This window comes from Nannobrachium achirus (assembly GCF_963921795.1).
Source record: "Nannobrachium achirus genome assembly, chromosome: 24".
In the NCBI taxonomy this organism is placed as follows: Eukaryota; Metazoa; Chordata; class Actinopteri; order Myctophiformes; family Myctophidae; genus Nannobrachium; species Nannobrachium achirus.
In genome coordinates this window covers 35,197,970-35,215,313 of record NC_137831.1, presented here as the reverse complement: position 1 = coordinate 35,215,313, position 17,344 = coordinate 35,197,970, and the positions used below count along the sequence as shown (strand labels likewise).

General features: G+C 42.3%; 1 protein-coding gene across 3 annotated transcripts in view; it reads right to left on the bottom strand.

Annotated features, from left to right (window-relative positions):
- LOC308309304 (C-type lectin domain family 10 member A-like) overlaps nucleotides 1-11,570 on the bottom strand; it is a 281,075-nt gene extending 269,505 nt beyond the window's left edge. For 2 of the 3 annotated variants that reach the window (XM_080754845.1, XM_080754848.1), the window contains exons 1-3: nucleotides 11,295-11,570; nucleotides 10,597-10,671; nucleotides 9,875-10,066 (exon numbers count right to left, since the gene is read on the bottom strand). The gene's annotated coding sequence lies outside the window, so the exon portion shown is untranslated. Of the gene's footprint in view, nucleotides 1-9,745; nucleotides 9,779-9,874; nucleotides 10,067-10,596; nucleotides 10,672-11,294 lie in introns of those variants that run through there. The other variant, XM_080754846.1, reaches the window with a different exon arrangement.
- Nucleotides 11,571-17,344: the final 5,774 nt, after the last annotated feature.

Genomic DNA, 17,344 nt, shown 5'->3' with positions numbered 1-17,344 from the left:
TGCCGCCGTGTGTGTGTGTGTGTGCGATGGGGGGCGACATCGGACGAGCAGCTGCGCGACGCGCTAGACAACGTAGACTGGAGTGTATTTGGGTCGCCCTCTGATGACGTCAGCAGCTTCGTGAGTGGCTTCTCTGGATTCATTGAGAAAATCACAGAAGATGTTGTACCCATGGTTACTGTGAAAGTCCATCCCAACCAGAAGCCATGGGTGGACAAATCAGTGCGATCAGCTCTGAAGTCCAGGACAGAGGCATATAAGGAAGGCCTGATAACTGGAAATAATGAAGCATACAAAGTAGCTTCTTATGAACTCAGAGCAGCCATAAAAGCAGCTAAAAAGCGCTATGGCAATAAAGTTGAAACTCAAATGCACCAGAGAGACACAAGAAATATGTGGAAAAACATAAATATCATCACAGATTACAAAACAAAAGCAAATGTGGCTGTGAATGATCTTGCTCTAGGTGAGGAACTAAATGAGTTTTTTGCACGGTTTGAGGACAGTGTTAGTCCAGCCGACATCACCTCTCTGCAGGAGGCTATTGCCCCAGCATTAGCTCTAGCCAAGGAAAGCATGACACCTACCTTCACTATACATGATGTGCGGCTAATACTGAAAGGTGTGAACAGCAGGAAGGCTGCCGGGCCAGATAATATTCCAGGCCGGGTGGTCAAAGCCTGCGCTGACCAACTTGCCCCAGTAGTCCACACCATCTGGAAGGCCTCGCTAGAGCAGGGTGTTGTCCCCCGTATATGGAAAGAATCCATCATTGTTCCTATAGCTAAAAACAACAAGCCAGGCACCATAAATGACTACCGTCCGGTAGCATTAACACCAATTCTCATGAAATGTTTCGAGAAGTTGGTGAAGAACATGATCCTAAAACAGCTGCCTGACTCTTTCGATCCCACCCAGTTCGCCTATAAGAAGAACAGAAGCCCTGAGGATGCAATCTCCCACCTGCTCCATGCCACAAATTCACATCTAAATGATGGCAAGGGGAATTATGTAAGGTGGTTGTGTGTGGACTATAGCTCCGCCTTTAACACGATTGTGCCTCAGAGGCTCATTGGGAAGATCAGGGATCTGGAGATCACACCATCTCTCCTCCCCTGGTACCTCAACTTCCTCACAGATAGGCCCCAGAGGGTGAGGTGGGGAAACAATAACTTCACAGACCCTCGGACCCTGAACATCGGAGCTCCACAGGGATGCGGATTAAGTCCATTGTTCTACACCCTCTACACCCACGACTGTGTGGCGTCACACCCTTCCACCATCATTGGGAAATTCGCGGATGACACAGTGGTGGTGGGGTTGATCTCCAAAAATGATGAGACAGCCTACCGTGAGGAGGTAGAGAACCTGACATCCTGGTGCAAAGACAACAATCTCCTGTTGAACGTGACCAAGACAAAGGAGATGGTCATGGACTTCCGACGGAGTAATAGGACACCCCACCTACCGATCTCTATCAGTGGGACCCCAGTGGAAATAGTAGACAGCTACAAGTACCTGGGAGTACACATCAGCTCGGACCTGACTTGGAGCGCTCATGTCTCTGCTCTGGTGAAGAAGACGGCAGGAAAACTGTACCATCTGAGGAGGCTGAGGAAGCACATTAAATCCCCAGCCCTACTGAAAGCCTTCTACTCTGCCACAGTGGAGTCAGTGCTGACGGGCAGTATAACGGCCTGGTATGGCAACTGCAGCATCACAGACAGAAAGAGACTGACGCGGGTCATAAAGGCCGCGGAGCGGACCTCCCGCACCACCCTGCCCCGCCTGGAGGACATCTACCCCAGACGCTGCAGAGCGAAGGCAACAAAAATAATGAAGGACAGCTCTCACCCAGGCCACCACTTGATCAAGTGGCTGCCGTCTGGGAGGAGATTGAGACACTTAGCCGCAAAAACAGAGAGGATGAAGAATAGTTTCTTTCCTCAGGCCATCAGGGCACTTGGAAATGCCAATTAGATGGTGTATGTACAGTGTACAATTAATTGCTGCTATTTATTATGATCTTAAAACTTTTAACTAGTATTAGGGTATGAATTTTACTGGATCGCACTTTTAACTTTAACTTATGGACTGCTATGCTTCTACTGTCACTGTTATTGTTGTTTTTATGTTGTTGGTTTATGTTTTTATGTGCAAAGTCTTGGAGTGGCTGCGGCCCTAATTTCACTGCTCATTTCGATGCTGTATGTGACAATAAAAACCCTTGAACCTTGAACCTTGTGTGTGTGTGTGTGTGTGTGTGTGTGTGTGTGTGTGTGTGTGTGTGTGTGTGTGTGTGCGCGTCTGTGCGTGTGTTAAGGGGGTAGATGGTACGCGGCCACGGCCTCCTTGTAAGTGTGCGACTAAACACAGGCGGGTGACATTTTATTGTGAAAATAAGAACTGTTTCTGCCTAAACAACGTCACTGATCGCACACAGCGAGCAGTAGGAATGAACCACCACGGCATGCATAGAGCACTGTTTCCGCCTGAACGTCAGGTCACACTCACAGGAGTGGCCGGAGCGCACGGCACACAGTCAGTCACAGACTCAGTGAGCTGCTGGCAGGACACACACAACCACAGCATGCACTAGCACGTTAGCCCATGTTCTCATCATAGCAAGGGTGGTTTAAAAGGCTATCTAAAATAATAACCTGCCGTTTATGTTAATACACTGAGGACAGCATGCAGGGACGATCGAGTGGCACACGGCTGTAGGCTATTTACTGCATGTAATCACGGGTAGCGGGGTGGGGCGGATCTGTTTTTGATTTTTATATAACCACGGGTAACAGGTCGGTCCACGGATCTGATTAATGACAGGCAGGGCGGGCACGAGTTGTCAAAATCGGACCCGTGCAGGACTCTGGTCTACATCCTCATAAACCCATGAGGTATCACTCATGATTCTATGACGTTTAATTCAGAAGTTTATGAAGGCTACCCTGCTTCAGAGTGGCAGCCATCTTGGATTTGCCCAGTATGACTAACAGAAGTATTATTCAACCTGTCTGTTGTTATATTATGATGTTGGTCATGTCCATCCATGGTACAAACTTTAAAATGAGCATAAAAGTTATTTTGGAGTTTAGACAAAAATGAATTGAGCTTTTGCATATTCAGAGTATACCCCTAAAACGGTACTCAGTTACTTTTCTGAAACTGCAATAATACATTGTATCACTCCTGGATGTCAGACAAAATGATACCACACGTTTGTCTCTTTTAATGGTACCGAGATCTCACCTGGCCCATGGACTATTAACTCTCCTGCCACCGAACGAACGCTCGTTCTTTTATCCTCCATGCCATAACAAGCGTTCGCTCTTTTCCCTGTCTGAGCACTGTAAGCAGATGAGGGGTGGTGCGGGTGTGTACAGTAGCAGCAGCTCCCATAACGCTAGTCTCAAATCTGGAGCGCACATAAACGGCGGGATCACTTTTCTGGACGATTTCTATGCCTGGATCTAGTTTCTCCCTTTCTATGTCAGCAACTGGTGAAACCGAGGGACAAACTTCAGCCTTGTTCATTGGAACGACAGCGCCCATTTGAGTTTTTATTTTTTATTACTAATATATATGTATATTTTATGTGTCTTTAGATTTTTTAAACCTTGAAAATGTTGCTTTCATAATGAACACGATAAATAAGAACTGGAAGTATACTACATTTGTTCCATTAATCCAAGCTGGAACACACTTGATTGACTGATTAAAATAAAATAATCATGCTCACTGGATCAAGGTCCTTGGTCAAGTTTTTTTTTTATTATTGTTTTATCACCACCTATAGGTGGCGTATGGAGCCTGGTAGCTCTTCCTCACACACTCACTAGATCACTGGTTCCCAAACAGTGGGTCGGGACCCATTTGTGGGTCACAGACCAATTATTATGAGTCACGACTTCCATGAATAAAAAAATAGCCGATCTTCAAGCTCACAACGTGGAGCGAAAACAAAGTATTACATTTTACTTTGGTGATGGCGTGCTGCTCAAAGTCCAGGCAGGGTGCGTGCATTCCAGCACTAAAGAGCAGAGTGAAAAACACATTAGTGATACATTGCTTAATCCCATACCTGCAAACCTACAGGGTTATCTGCTGGTTGGGGTGGGTTAGGGTCGGCTTCAAAGACTACTGATCTGGTTGGGGTTCACACTGGGGTCCGCATCACCCTTTCAGGGTGTATTTATCAATAATGACAAGCTTACTGTATAGAGTTATAAAGATGTGGGTGGTGTATCATTGTCCTCTCTGTGGTGTCAGGTTTCACTCGAGCCAGTTCGACAACTACCCTATTTCTGAAGTTTGTCCTCAGCTGACACTAATGTATACAATCTCTATACTTTTAAGGTCAACACAGAGCATACATTTCACCTCTCTCACTGCCTGTGCAAAGAACAGAACTACAGATCCAACACACGAGGACTCCCCAATCATATATGTGTTAAAATAAAAGATAAGCGAATAAAACAAAGTATTGAATGTTAAATAAAGTAATACAAGGTAATCAGCCTCCTTCTCATGACGGTAACCAATCTGTTCACCCTCCTGGCCGTTCGGCCTAATCATCCAACCTCACGCCCACCGCACTGTCTGCTCGGCGGGGCGTTGTTTGTATACCTGTAGGCTATTTGTTTTACTGAGGATAAGATGAGAAATAAGTTTAGGGTTAGACAGTTTAGAGTTACCAGCTAGGCAAGCCAGCCACTGCAGAATATGACCTAAACTCTGTATGAAATAAATAGCTAATATGACATGAAGAGTGGTGTAAAGTAACTAAGTGCATTTACTGAAGTACTGTACTTAAGTAAATTGTTTTACTTTTACTTCTACTCCACTAAATCTCGGATCAAAATATTGTACTTTTACTCCACTACTATTTATTTTAAAACTTATTCTGGAGCAGTTGGTGAGAAGAGGGAATATACAGTATGGTTGATGAGGGGGAAAGGTGTTTAATCTGTCCCGTCTTGAATGGTCCAATAGGACAGTTGCTCAGATGCTCCCCCTGCTGGGTGCTCTCCTAAACAACATGGGCCTGTTTATGGGCCTATATTCAAACTTGATACAACTTGTTGCGACCGCAAGTTACTATGAAAACCTCCACCGGCTGTCTGTAAGTCAGTCCCTCTGCATGTCCGTCATGTCACACTTTTGGCCCTACTCTTATCTCTGACACCGTTGCTCCTATCCATGCCAAACTTTGCACACACACTTTTTGGCGGGCAAACCACAACCTCCACCCCTGATTTCTCACATGCCCCTGTTCTAGCGCCAACATGAAGCTGCGTGTATACATGCGACCTGACGGTCACTTATCTCCCAATTAGGGAGTCTTACTGGTTTATGCTTCTAAATTGACTGTACTTGTAGGGACATAGATACTGATTTTTCACTGTGCCCTTCTCTCTCTACTGTTGTTTAACATCTGATGGTGAGGCGGTTGGTGGGGTGGGTGAGCAAGCTATCTGTGCATGTGTCTACTTGTATTGTATGTATCCATGTCTGTTGATCATGTTTTCATGGGACCCCCTCAAAAATTAGATTCTCAAGGCAAGGTGTTGATAAAACATACAGTATGAGATCTGTTGCTGCTATAGAGCCACACCCGCCCCTCTCTCTACTCTATCCTGCTATTCCTGCTCTTCTGTGCCAGGCTCATTTACCTTGTGGAAACTCTCCCTAGTATTGTCGCCAATACTACTAACCCTGAATTCCTCTCAAGCCCACTCCCTGTAAATGGGTGATTTCTGCTCAATGGAGGTTCGCTACGTGCTGTATTAGGGACAACCACAGGTCCGTTAGGCACCCAGGGCATTAAATGAGCCTCTGTTTGTGCCAGGATCCCTGGAAATAATCTGTTGTTGGATGCACCCCCTCTCAGCTCTGCTCAAACAGTGTCCATGTTTCTGTTCCAGCAGATGCACGTTGAGGTCCAACATGTGAGATACATGCAGATGTCTGCAGGACTGAAGCTGCTGACAACATTACCTGACTCTAGTCTAGTGTAACCTCATGCAGCAAATATAATGTCCTTAATCTTACGTATAAATTCTAGTTTTCCACACAAGAGTGTTCTGCTGTCACAACCAGGGACATTTTTCAGTCTATTAGACGTCTAATATACGTCTAAAGCAGGTCTAAAATACGTCTAATATTCGTCTAGATTTGAATGTTTTTAGACGTCTAATGGACGTTTAACAGGCGTCTATATATAGACTATTATGTCTATATATAGCCGTTGAAATAACGTCTAGTCTAAGCTTAGACGTCTAAAAAACTTTCAAATCTATACCTCTATTAGACCAATTTTAGCTAGACGTCTAATAGACGACTATTGCTCAGTGGGCTAGTAACCAGTGGATACCTACTGTATAAAATACCTACACTAAGGTTAATACTTAGTTTACACTCTTCAGGTTGCTGCTCTATGATTAATAAGTTGTTCTTGAAGTTGTGATTTAGTTGAACATCAAGTCTAAAGCTTTGTTGTGCTGGAAATGTTGAATTAATTGAGTTCTAAACAGACACCGATGCTACTGGGTTGGTTTGGTAGTTGTATGTTCATGAAAACGTGTCGGGAGGATTGTGTTCTGATAGACTCTCATGTGGAGTTAGGCGGTCTGAGCCGTGCATCACTAACGTATGTAATGTTGTGTTAGAAAGAGCAGAGAGGGTAGATCTGTACCTGTGATCTCCACACTGCACACATCCAGCGAGGTAGAATGTACCTGGGTCTTCTTTTACACTACCAGCCTATAGGGGGAGACAGAGACAGAGAGAGATTCAGACTCAGTATCAGATACTATCAGAACTTATTTTATGCAAGTAGAGACTCCACGAAGTAAACTTTGCACCCGGCGGCCAGTTGTGCGTCGGCACCAAAATGGCTTGCAGCGGCCCTGGTGTTGATATGTGAAATGAATCAAGATCAACTGCATGGTCTCTTTGTTAACTAAAATGTACAGATCATTTACAAAACCAGCTGCCAGAGATGAGCATGGAGTGTGTGTACTTCTCCTCCCTGCTTGTGAGCTCTCCTGCCGGACAAAGCTGCTGGCTTTGAGCCAGCTCTCACTGCAAGACAACAATGTGTTGCATGGCCACACGTTGATGGCTTAACGCCAGATGACTCATATAGATCTGTTCTCCATTCAACACAGAAGACTCTCCTCTTTGGGCTCCCTTCATATGTTAACATACTTAATAATAGACTCCACTACATCCACTAATCATCCATAGTTTAGGTCCATATTTCTGTGTTGTTGACATCCATTGCTATTAGTTTGTCTGGTTGTGTTGTGACAAATATTGCCAGTGCCAACTGCATAATGATGTACCTACTGTGGTGTTAGAGAGCCACCTTGGGGTCAATTTGAGCAACAACATTTCTTCTCTGTATGGTCCCTCACATCTTTGTTTTTCTGCTGATTTGTTTCATAGGAAACCACACCTGCTGTATAGTAATTTACTATGTTTTGTGAATGTTTGCTAGTTGAGCAGTAGTGGTTGTGTTCCAAAAAAAGGACGGTGAGGACGCAGTCACACTAAAGTAGAATTGTATCTATGAGGGCAGATTCTAAAACTAAATTTATATACTAAATTATATTTTATTCAAAAGACTAATGACTAAAACTAAATCAACCCAGGTCCAGACTAACATTTAGCACCAGTCATAAATCATGTTTTTGCATGACATCCAGTCCTGACAGCTGATAAAGTATTGGTTCCAAATGCACAAAGCACTAAGAATGAAGGTACATTCTCCTGTCAAGCTCACACTTTCTAACCCAGTCCCTGGGAGGAACAATAACTGGTATTGAACAGTAAAAATGCTCTCCCAGTGACATCACTGGCTCTGCTAAATGTTTACAACTACCTGTATGAACTCTCAAGAAGACAGACAGACTGAGCTGCAGACACACAGAGAGACATGGTTGGTTGTCTGCTTGTTTCACATGTCTAGGACATGAATTTCTAGCCAATCATACGTCACTACAACAGTTGCATAGGTCAAGTTTCTAACCAAATAACTATCATAACAAACAGAACATTGATTTAAGAGTGTAGTTCTCCCCCAAAATGACATTTCTTCTTATCGATTACTCACCCTATGGAGACTGAATCTGAGTTCCCAGATGTATTATTTTCTGCCGCTAATGGAGACTTGGATTCATGGATATTTTGTTAGTTTTGTGTCGCATTCCTAAGCCAATGATGTGATGATACTGTAATAATAAAGACCTTAATGAATCTGGTAGGAGATGCAAAGGACACACTTTAATAACCATGAGGATAATCAAATTATTGGCTTAGGAATGCAACACAAACTAAAAAGTCTCCATGGGATGAGCAATCGATAGGAAAAAAAAGTCATTTTGGGGGTGAAAAAGGTTTAAATAAGAAAGTATTCTATGACCCTGTCAGAAGAACATGAGTTGACCCTATACTGAGACATGGACCAGAGGTTGAGAAACACGGCCCAGGTGACTCATCTCTCTCTGCTCTACCTTCACTACCTCAGGGTGTTTTCTGCATGTCATCTCATTACTTTAGTTCTTTATGTTAGACAGCAACATGTAGAGACATGCAACAGGGGTCTCTCTGATGGTCAATGCATCATCCAGTCATCCAACGGTGCAGCTCTGTCTATAGACCATCTTCATGTTAAAAGGTCCCCAATGTAAACAAGCCATAGTGCTTTCTTGAGGTTTAAATCCTATTAGTAGACCTTGTATCTGAACTGTACTGTCTTGTGCTTTTCCTATACAAACTGCTAATACAGTATTCAATCAATCAACCAATCAATAAATCAATCAATCAATCACAATGTGTACAAGTTTGACCACAAGGAGAACGAACGCCATTAAAAGGGAAGGCTAAATGTTTATGATTTGTTATGCCTGAGTGCTTCTGAATTATAATTTGATTTGTAGATTGCATGGTGACTTGACTTCATCATAGACATACTGAGAGCATGTAGATGGACTATTTTCACTGTGCAACAAGTTTCCATAGAAGACATGCTGGCTTCTATAATGAAAATCAGCCATGGCGAATGGGAACTTTAATGCCACGTGACCCACTGTGGGGGTCCTGACCTGTGGGTTGACCAGCAGTGAGGTAGCAGCATAGATCTAAAAAGCTAGATACCTCATTCACCACAGCGGTACATTGGAGTGACCTGTAAAACAGGAGTGTGGAAGCACGCTGCCACTCAAAGTGACTACTGGCCAATCTGGCCAATGCCATGGGCATGTAGATCAGCTATTTTCACAAATAATATTTGACAATTTTGACAATGTTTAATTTGTCATTTTAGAGCTATTGAAAAGTTCTTAAATTGTCACTTTAGAAATGTGCAGATACCCTCTACACACTTAAGCTTTATGTTGGTTTGTTTACTGTTGAGTGAGAACACAATGTTGCACAAGTTATCTGGGGACCCCCCCTCAAATAATTTGGCGACCCCCTGGGGGTCACAACCCACAGGTTGAGAACCACTGCTCTACAGTACCTGTATGATGTGGGGCAGGGTGGTGTACTGGGCTCTACAGTACCTGTATGATGTGGGGCAGGGTGGTGTACTGGACTCTACAGTACCTGTATGATGTGGGGCAGGGTGGTGTACTGGGCTCTATAGAGCCCAGTACACCACCCTGCCCCACATCATACAGGTACTGTATACAGTACCTGTATGATGTGGGGCAGGGTGGTGTACTGGGCTCTACAGTACCTGTATGATGGGGAGCAGGGTGGTGTACTGGGCTCTACAGTACCTGTATGATGTGGGGCAGGGTGGTGTACTGGGCTCTACAGTACCTGTATGATGTGGGGCAGGGTGGTGTACTGGGCTCTACAGTACCTGTATGATGTGGGGCAGGGTGGTGTACTGGGCTCTGCACTGCTGCGTCAGACCAGCAGCCTCCTCCTGGGCTCGGGGCTGCTCTGTCCAGGAGAACGGCAGCTGGGAGGTGAACAGGACCCTCGTCTTCAGGCTGCAGTCGGCCGGGTGCTCCTCACAGACAGGGGGCGCTATGGGGGCTGGTTTGCTGGCCTGGGGACAAAATGAAGGTAAACAACAGTGTACATTCATAGGGTACATTAGTTACTGGACAGACACTGATGAGGCATGTTGATAATGTTGTGGCAGGGTTCATCGTCATGCTTAACCTGACTCTGGTGGAGTTGTGGTGGACATTTTAGTAAAAAATCTATTTGAGCCCTGAATGACCATAACAGGTCTGGCAACTCTTAAAGTGTTCAAATGGAACAAAATGGACCCTTACCCATTTGTACAATCTCAGAGATAACAGGGTCCTTGCAAATAAAACATTTGAGAACCACTAGTACTAGACAGACTCCTAATGTGCCATAATCAGTACATATTCTGAAAACCTGGAGACGGTAATTGGGTCTTATGATCAAAATAACAACATTATAATGTTGTGTAAAACAGACCAAGGACAAGACCAAGTCTTGTCACGGACACATGTGTCTGTGTACGGACATGTTGATGACCTGTGTGTTGTGAACATAAATAATGTGAATAATGTGACATTAAAATGTGGATGCAGAGAAACCCACATGCAGCGGTGGAGCTTTCATCTCTTCTTCATCTTCATCAAACAGGGAGTCATCCTCACAGAAGGACTGAGGCTTCTAAAGCAGGAGGGAGAAATGTTAAAGTTGTTGATGCTTCATTAAAATGAAACGTCCACATTTGATTGATTAAAATTAGCAGTGTTCATAGGAAAAGCACACAGTACAGTTCAGATACAAGGTCTACTAATAAAAAGCACTATGGCTTGTTTACATTGGGGTCCTTTTGTACTCAATTCATAGACCTTCTATACAAAACTGACATTAAACCTGCATCTCTCTCTCTCTCTCTCTCTCTCTCTCTCTCTCTCTCTCTCTCTCTCTCTCTCTCTCTCTCTCTCTCTCTCTGTCAAAAAAAATCAACTCACCTCATGATCATGTTTGTAGCCTATTTATTTCAGTTACAGCAAAGACCTAAAGGTTACATTATAATAGTCTATGGTAATTCACAATGGAGAGGGGAAAGGTGTCTTCTTCTGTTTGGGATTTCTTCACTTGTGTTTTTACACATTATTACTAATACTTGCAGAACGTGGACATTACTTGTTAGACAGTCTGGCTGTCAACACCATTTCACTACTACACATTAGTGATAATTAAAACCTTTGAATCTTATAACCTTCTGATGTAGACTACTTGTGTTCAAGTTACTGTGGTGTAACAGCCTAATCTAAATAGACTACCTGTAATGATGTGTAACCCAGTGGTTCTCATGGGGTCCAGGTTGTCCACGGGGAGAAGGGCAGCACGCAGCCCGGGGACGAGGCTCTCTGTGCGGGGCTGCTGGAGGCTTCTCTCCGGCCTCTTTTCCTCCTCATCCGCATGATGTCCTGTGGTCGCTTGAAGCTGGGAGAGAATCCGTCCTGTTGGGACTGTGGACAGCTGGTGACACTATGAGCTCCAAACAGTAACGACAACACGGTGGCTTTTCTTTACAGTTTGATGTGGCGCTGGTTTGTTTTCACTCGACTTCTGCACTTTGAGTTGGAGAAGAATGTATTTAGGCCACTAGGTGGCAGTATGCAGTAAGCTAAAGGGACAGTTGCATGTGTTCCATTCAGAAAGCCTGGTGACGCCATAGAGTATATATAAAAGGGTGACGCGAGGTTAGTGTGCCATTAGCCTCGGAAACCCAGGCCTCATTTGGCGATCGTGCGCCATAGACTGCTCTGTTACTGAACCTCAACACCATAGCAGTAGGCCTTAATGCAGAGATTAGTTTGCAAAAAAGCATAACAAACAATTCTTTCACTTTAATGTTTTCACATTTGACTAATGGCTTTATACTATAAGGACATCTCTGTATTCACCTTAAATCATGCTTTTGTACATTCTCCTTTTTTTCCTGACAAGGCGGTGTTATTTCCATCCTGGTATATTGCTCACTTCTTCATGTATTATGTTTAGGCTACTTTCCCGTAAATAAACGTATTCTTTTCTATTCTATAGGCCAACAAACATTGTAGGCTATGCTCTACAGCACAACCTGCAGTGTTCATTTATCTATTTATAAATCTGAGAGTATGCAAATTCACCATTCATCTCTGGCTCAGGTTGTGAACACCACAAACGCTAAAACTATAGTGTCCTCAGAGTTACTCAGGGGGGAGGGGTGGGGGAGGGGGCAAATCTTTGTGAGTTTGTGTGATAGGATCCTTGTTTTAATATACTTTTTTACATTAAACTACTAGCATCGCTATTCCGAGGAGAACTTTAGCAAAACATAGAAGATCTACACGCTCACAGCTTTGGCAAACAGGTTTGGTGTAGATGGAAAAAATAGCAGACAAAGTACAGAGTGAAAGGTCAAGTTCTGCAATAAGGCCTACAGGTTTTGACATGAATCCAGCATTATAGTTCTGTCAAACAAATATGAAGCCATCCATGAAATCTATGAAAAGTGGGGGTCCATGTATCTATCCATGGCCAGTGGGGGGAACTGGGTTCATTGTATAATGGCCTTGATACTAGATGATACAGAGAATGTTGGAGTCATTAATACACACAGACAGACTATTATAGATCAGTGGTTCTGAAAGTGGGGTCTGGGGTCACCCATGGGTCCCCAGCTAAATCATTATAGTTAGGGACCAAATGGACTCTTCTGAGCATGTACAAATGGAACCAAATAATTGTACACTCTCAGAGGGAGAACCCCAAACTGAGAGTCTTTGAATTTAAAAAGTGTGAGCCCTCACAGAGATGAATCAATAGATCCTATCTGCTGCTTTAACCTTCTGATAGCAGCTTCCTCCAACTCAGTATAATAACCGAAATACAACTGTTTTCTATTTATTGTTACAGTGTCAGTGTTACTGCCCCAGCCTAGGGGAACCGAGGCTCCACAAAGAACCACCAGCAAGCAGGAAGTCAGCATGAAATAGTATTAAAAAAATGTTTTATTCAGAGTGGTATACTGTTAGAAAATAATAACCAAAAAGTAAATCTACCAAAACGTAACTAACCAAAATGATTTCATTAAGTGTCCCAGCGAAGCTTGGCCAATGCCAAGCTCTGCGGGACAGACATATGGACGGATATACATACACACAAAGCTGATGTAGGAGCAACAGTTAGCGTACACACACACACACACACACACACACACACACACACACACACACACAGTGACTGACAGTGAAGAAAGGTTACTTGGAAAGACACTTCTCCGACAAAACCGCAAGTGAGACTGACTGTCAAAGAAACAGAATAAAGGAAGTGAAAGTAGGCTATGCCGTGTACCGAACAGGAAGCTGGTTCATGCGCTGTCAGTAAGTGATATTTAAAGTCATGCATTTTGTCTCCATGAGCAGCAACTGCACAGCTATGGTGCAGAAACTAAGGGAACTCTGTCAAACCACAAATAATGTCACAACACAAATAGTAGGGCAGGAGAGTGACATGTTTTCGAAACCTGTTTTTTTAGGACCGTTATGATGTCTAGTTATGATTTCTGCTTGTTGCTGTGGTCAACTAATGTCCCATGGGGCTCGTTTTTAACCTTTTCTCACAACTATTCCCAATCTGAACCATACAATGGACATAACAGAAAATGCCATCACTCTTGATGTAAACAACCTACAGGGACAAATGAACACACTTTTCTATATGATTTTGACACAAGGAATTCATTTCCGGCATAATTTTTTACATTAAAACATGCACATCTTGACCCTATTTCAGGACAGAAACAGCGAAAAACCACCAGAAATGTTCAAAACACATCTATATTTCTCATTGTACAAATACATTAACGTGTATTCTTTTTATACCACATGTTTTTTAGGACCCTTATGGTTCCTAGTTATGATTTCTTCTTGTTGCCGTGGTCAACTAATGTCCCATGGAGTTCATTTTTAACCTTTTCTTACATCAGTAGAATCCCACATACAGTATGCTTTGTGTAGCCTGCAGCGGGTCGCTGTTTCGATCCCTGAGCCCGTCCAGATTCGCTGCGTGTCACTCTCTCTCCCCGTTTCCTGTCAGTCTACTGTCCTGTCAATAAAGGCATAAAAGCCCAAAAACATATCTGGGGAAAAAACATGAACCCCATGGGACATGAGTTGGGCAACACTACTAAATCTTGACACTAGACACCATTAGGGTAGGCCTACTAAGAAACATGACGTGTGACCTTAGAAATGTTGTACAAAGAGAAATATAGATGTGATTTGAATATTTTCTGCAAATCTTTTGCAGTTTCTGCCATGAAGTAGTGTCAAAATGTGTCTTAATAATAACCACGTTAATGAGTTCCTTGGGTGCAAATGATGTGGGAAAATGTGTTGATTTGTCTCTGTATGTTGTTTACTTCAAGAGTTATGGTATTTTCTATTATCTCCATCTTATGTTTTGTTTTGGGCATAGGTGTAAGAAAGGGTTAAAATGAACCCCAAGCCACGTGATTGACCATGGCAACAAAAAGCAATATTGTCTAGACACCATTAGGGTTCAAAAAACAAGTGGTATAAAAAGAATACGCCTTAATATTTCTATGTACAAAGAGAAATCTAGATGTTTTTGAACATTGTCTGGTCGTTCTTCGCTGTTTCTGTCCTGAAATAGGGTCAAGATGTGCTTCAATGTTAAAAATGATGCCGGAAATGAATTCCCTTGTGTCAAAATCATATAGAAAAGTGTGTTCATTTGTCCCTGTAGGTTGTTTACATCAAGAGTGATGGCATTTTCTGTTATGTCCACTGTATGGTTGAGATTGGGGATAGTTGTGAGAAAAGGTTAAAAATGAACCCCATGGGACATTAGTTGACCACGGCAACAAGCAGAAATCATAAATAGACATCATAAGGGTCCTAAAAAACCTGTGGTATAAAAAGAATACACCTTCATTTATCTGTACAAAGAGAAGTATAGACGTGTTTTGAACATTTCTGGGTTATTTTTCGCCGTTTCTGTCCTGAAATAGGGTCAAGATGTGCTTAAATGTTAAAAATAACCACTTTAATGAATTCCCTGGGTCAAAATCATATAGGAAAGTGTGTTAATTTGTCCCTGTAGGTTGTTTACATCAAGAGTTATGGCATTTTCTGTTATGACCATTGTATGGTTCAGATTGGGAATAGTTGTGAGAAAAGGTTAAAAATTAACCCCATGGGACATTAGTTGACCACGGCAACAAGCAGAAATCATAACTAGACATCATAACGGTCCTTAAAAAAACAGGTTTCGAAAACATGTCATTGGTGCTGGTAGACCCCTCTCTCCTGCCCTACTAAAAGGGGTATGTTTAAAGGACAACTTTAGTTTTTTACAACAAGGGTTCATATTTTAGATTATAATTAGAGAAAAGAAAAAGTGTGTGTTAAAATGTTTTCATTTGCTTCGTTCTATTGTTTTATTGCGTTTACCGTGCTACAATGTGGGGCATGCGAGCTACATGCCGGGCATGGGGGCATGTGTACAAGTGTCTTTTTAGACACAATAAGCCAGCAGTTTCTTTATTGCTATTTTCAGTAACACTTCTAGCCCCCATAAGTCACATCCAACCATGAAAGATTGTGTTGTATCTTGGGAATGGGCTTATACTGTGTAAAATGACATATTTACTCCAACACGCCCATGCCCCAAACACTGAAATAAGAATCTCTAAAACAATAGAAATAAGTAAATTAAATCATTTTAACATTCATCTTTTATATTCTTTAATTACAATCTAAAATATGAACCCTTGTTTTAAAAAACTAAAGTTGTCCTTTAACCGACAGGCCAATTCAGGGATCCAGCTCTGACTCTAACCAACAGAGTGTACATACTAAACTACCACAAAAAGTTAGGAAACTTTACTTTACAACAAGGTACAACTTGTAAGTATTGGGCATTTGTGGAATGAGCAGCACAGCTACACTTGTGGGTAGCGTAGAGCCCCCCAACAATGTGACAAAATGTCCTTTGATTCTCCAACAAGGAGGCCAGTTGATTCAGTGTGTAAGGGCCAGGGTTCATTCAGTGTGTATAGTAAGGGGATTTTATAAGATATTTGACCAAGTAAATTGTTACCAAGAAACTTCTTCACCAATGTGTTTCTAAAGGTGTGTAATAATATGTACTAAAAGGTTGAAATTCAACTCCCGGGGGAAACCTCATAAAAAACTGATTTGTGTTTGTGTCCCATTAATTTACTATACAGGAAAAAAAAAATACAAAAAATAAACATGCTTTAAGTAGCATGTGGTCAAACTAGGTTTTTTTCATGATGACCGTTTTGTAGGGGGCATTTTTAGCCCACGGCATGTTTTTCGTGTGAAACAAATGCTTGCAATGGATTCAGCACCATGAAAAACCCCTAGTTTGACCCTCACATGCTACTTAAAGCATATTTATTTTTTTGTATTTTTAGTAAAGTTAATGGGACACAAACACAAATCATTTTTTTATGAGGTTTCCCCCGAGAGTTGAATTTCAACCTTTTAGTACATATCTGTGTCACTAATGACAACAAGACTAAATACTCATACCGATTGTTTTAGTCTCCGCCTAGCCTCGGAAACCCAGGCATTTTATTTTGGCGATAGGAAGAAAAAATAAAAGTCTCCGCCAGGTTGAAGGCATAGCCGAGACTATGTTTTCACTGATTTCGCCCCTGTCCGTCCGAGACAGTGTGTGGGGGACTGCACATAAGTCCGACTGCCCATAAGTCCGACATCTCATTAGGTTTAGGGTTAGGTTTAGGCATAGTTTTACTGAGGTTAGTGTTAGGGTTAAGGTTAGGGTACCGTTGGAACAATGGGACGTCGGAACAATGACATGGCAGGCCCGTTTGTGTTATTTGTTGTGAGTGACATAATTGACTCTTTGAGATCATATTTGAGAGTGTAGAGCTTCCATACTGAGACACAATATTTTTTAACCACCTGTGGCAAACCTGATGACCAACAGTTTTCATGCCAGTCTGAACATAAATGTGTCTTTTGTGAAAATAGTACTGGAAAAGAAAATCTCTCTATTGCCCTTGAGATTCAAGGAATAATACGTCCAAAAACCAATACCATAAATAAGTGAAGTACATCGCTTTATCAGATCATCTTTATTTTATTATTAAAAGTACAGAAGTTTAAAAAAGTAACAGACCATAACAATTTCACATAATAAATGTACTATTAACACAATGCATCACTGGTTGGTAATTACAGTATGCAAAAATATGAAACAAATACAAAAATAGAACTTGGGTCAATCTTCACACTCTGAAGCCCATACAGTATGAACCATATTTACA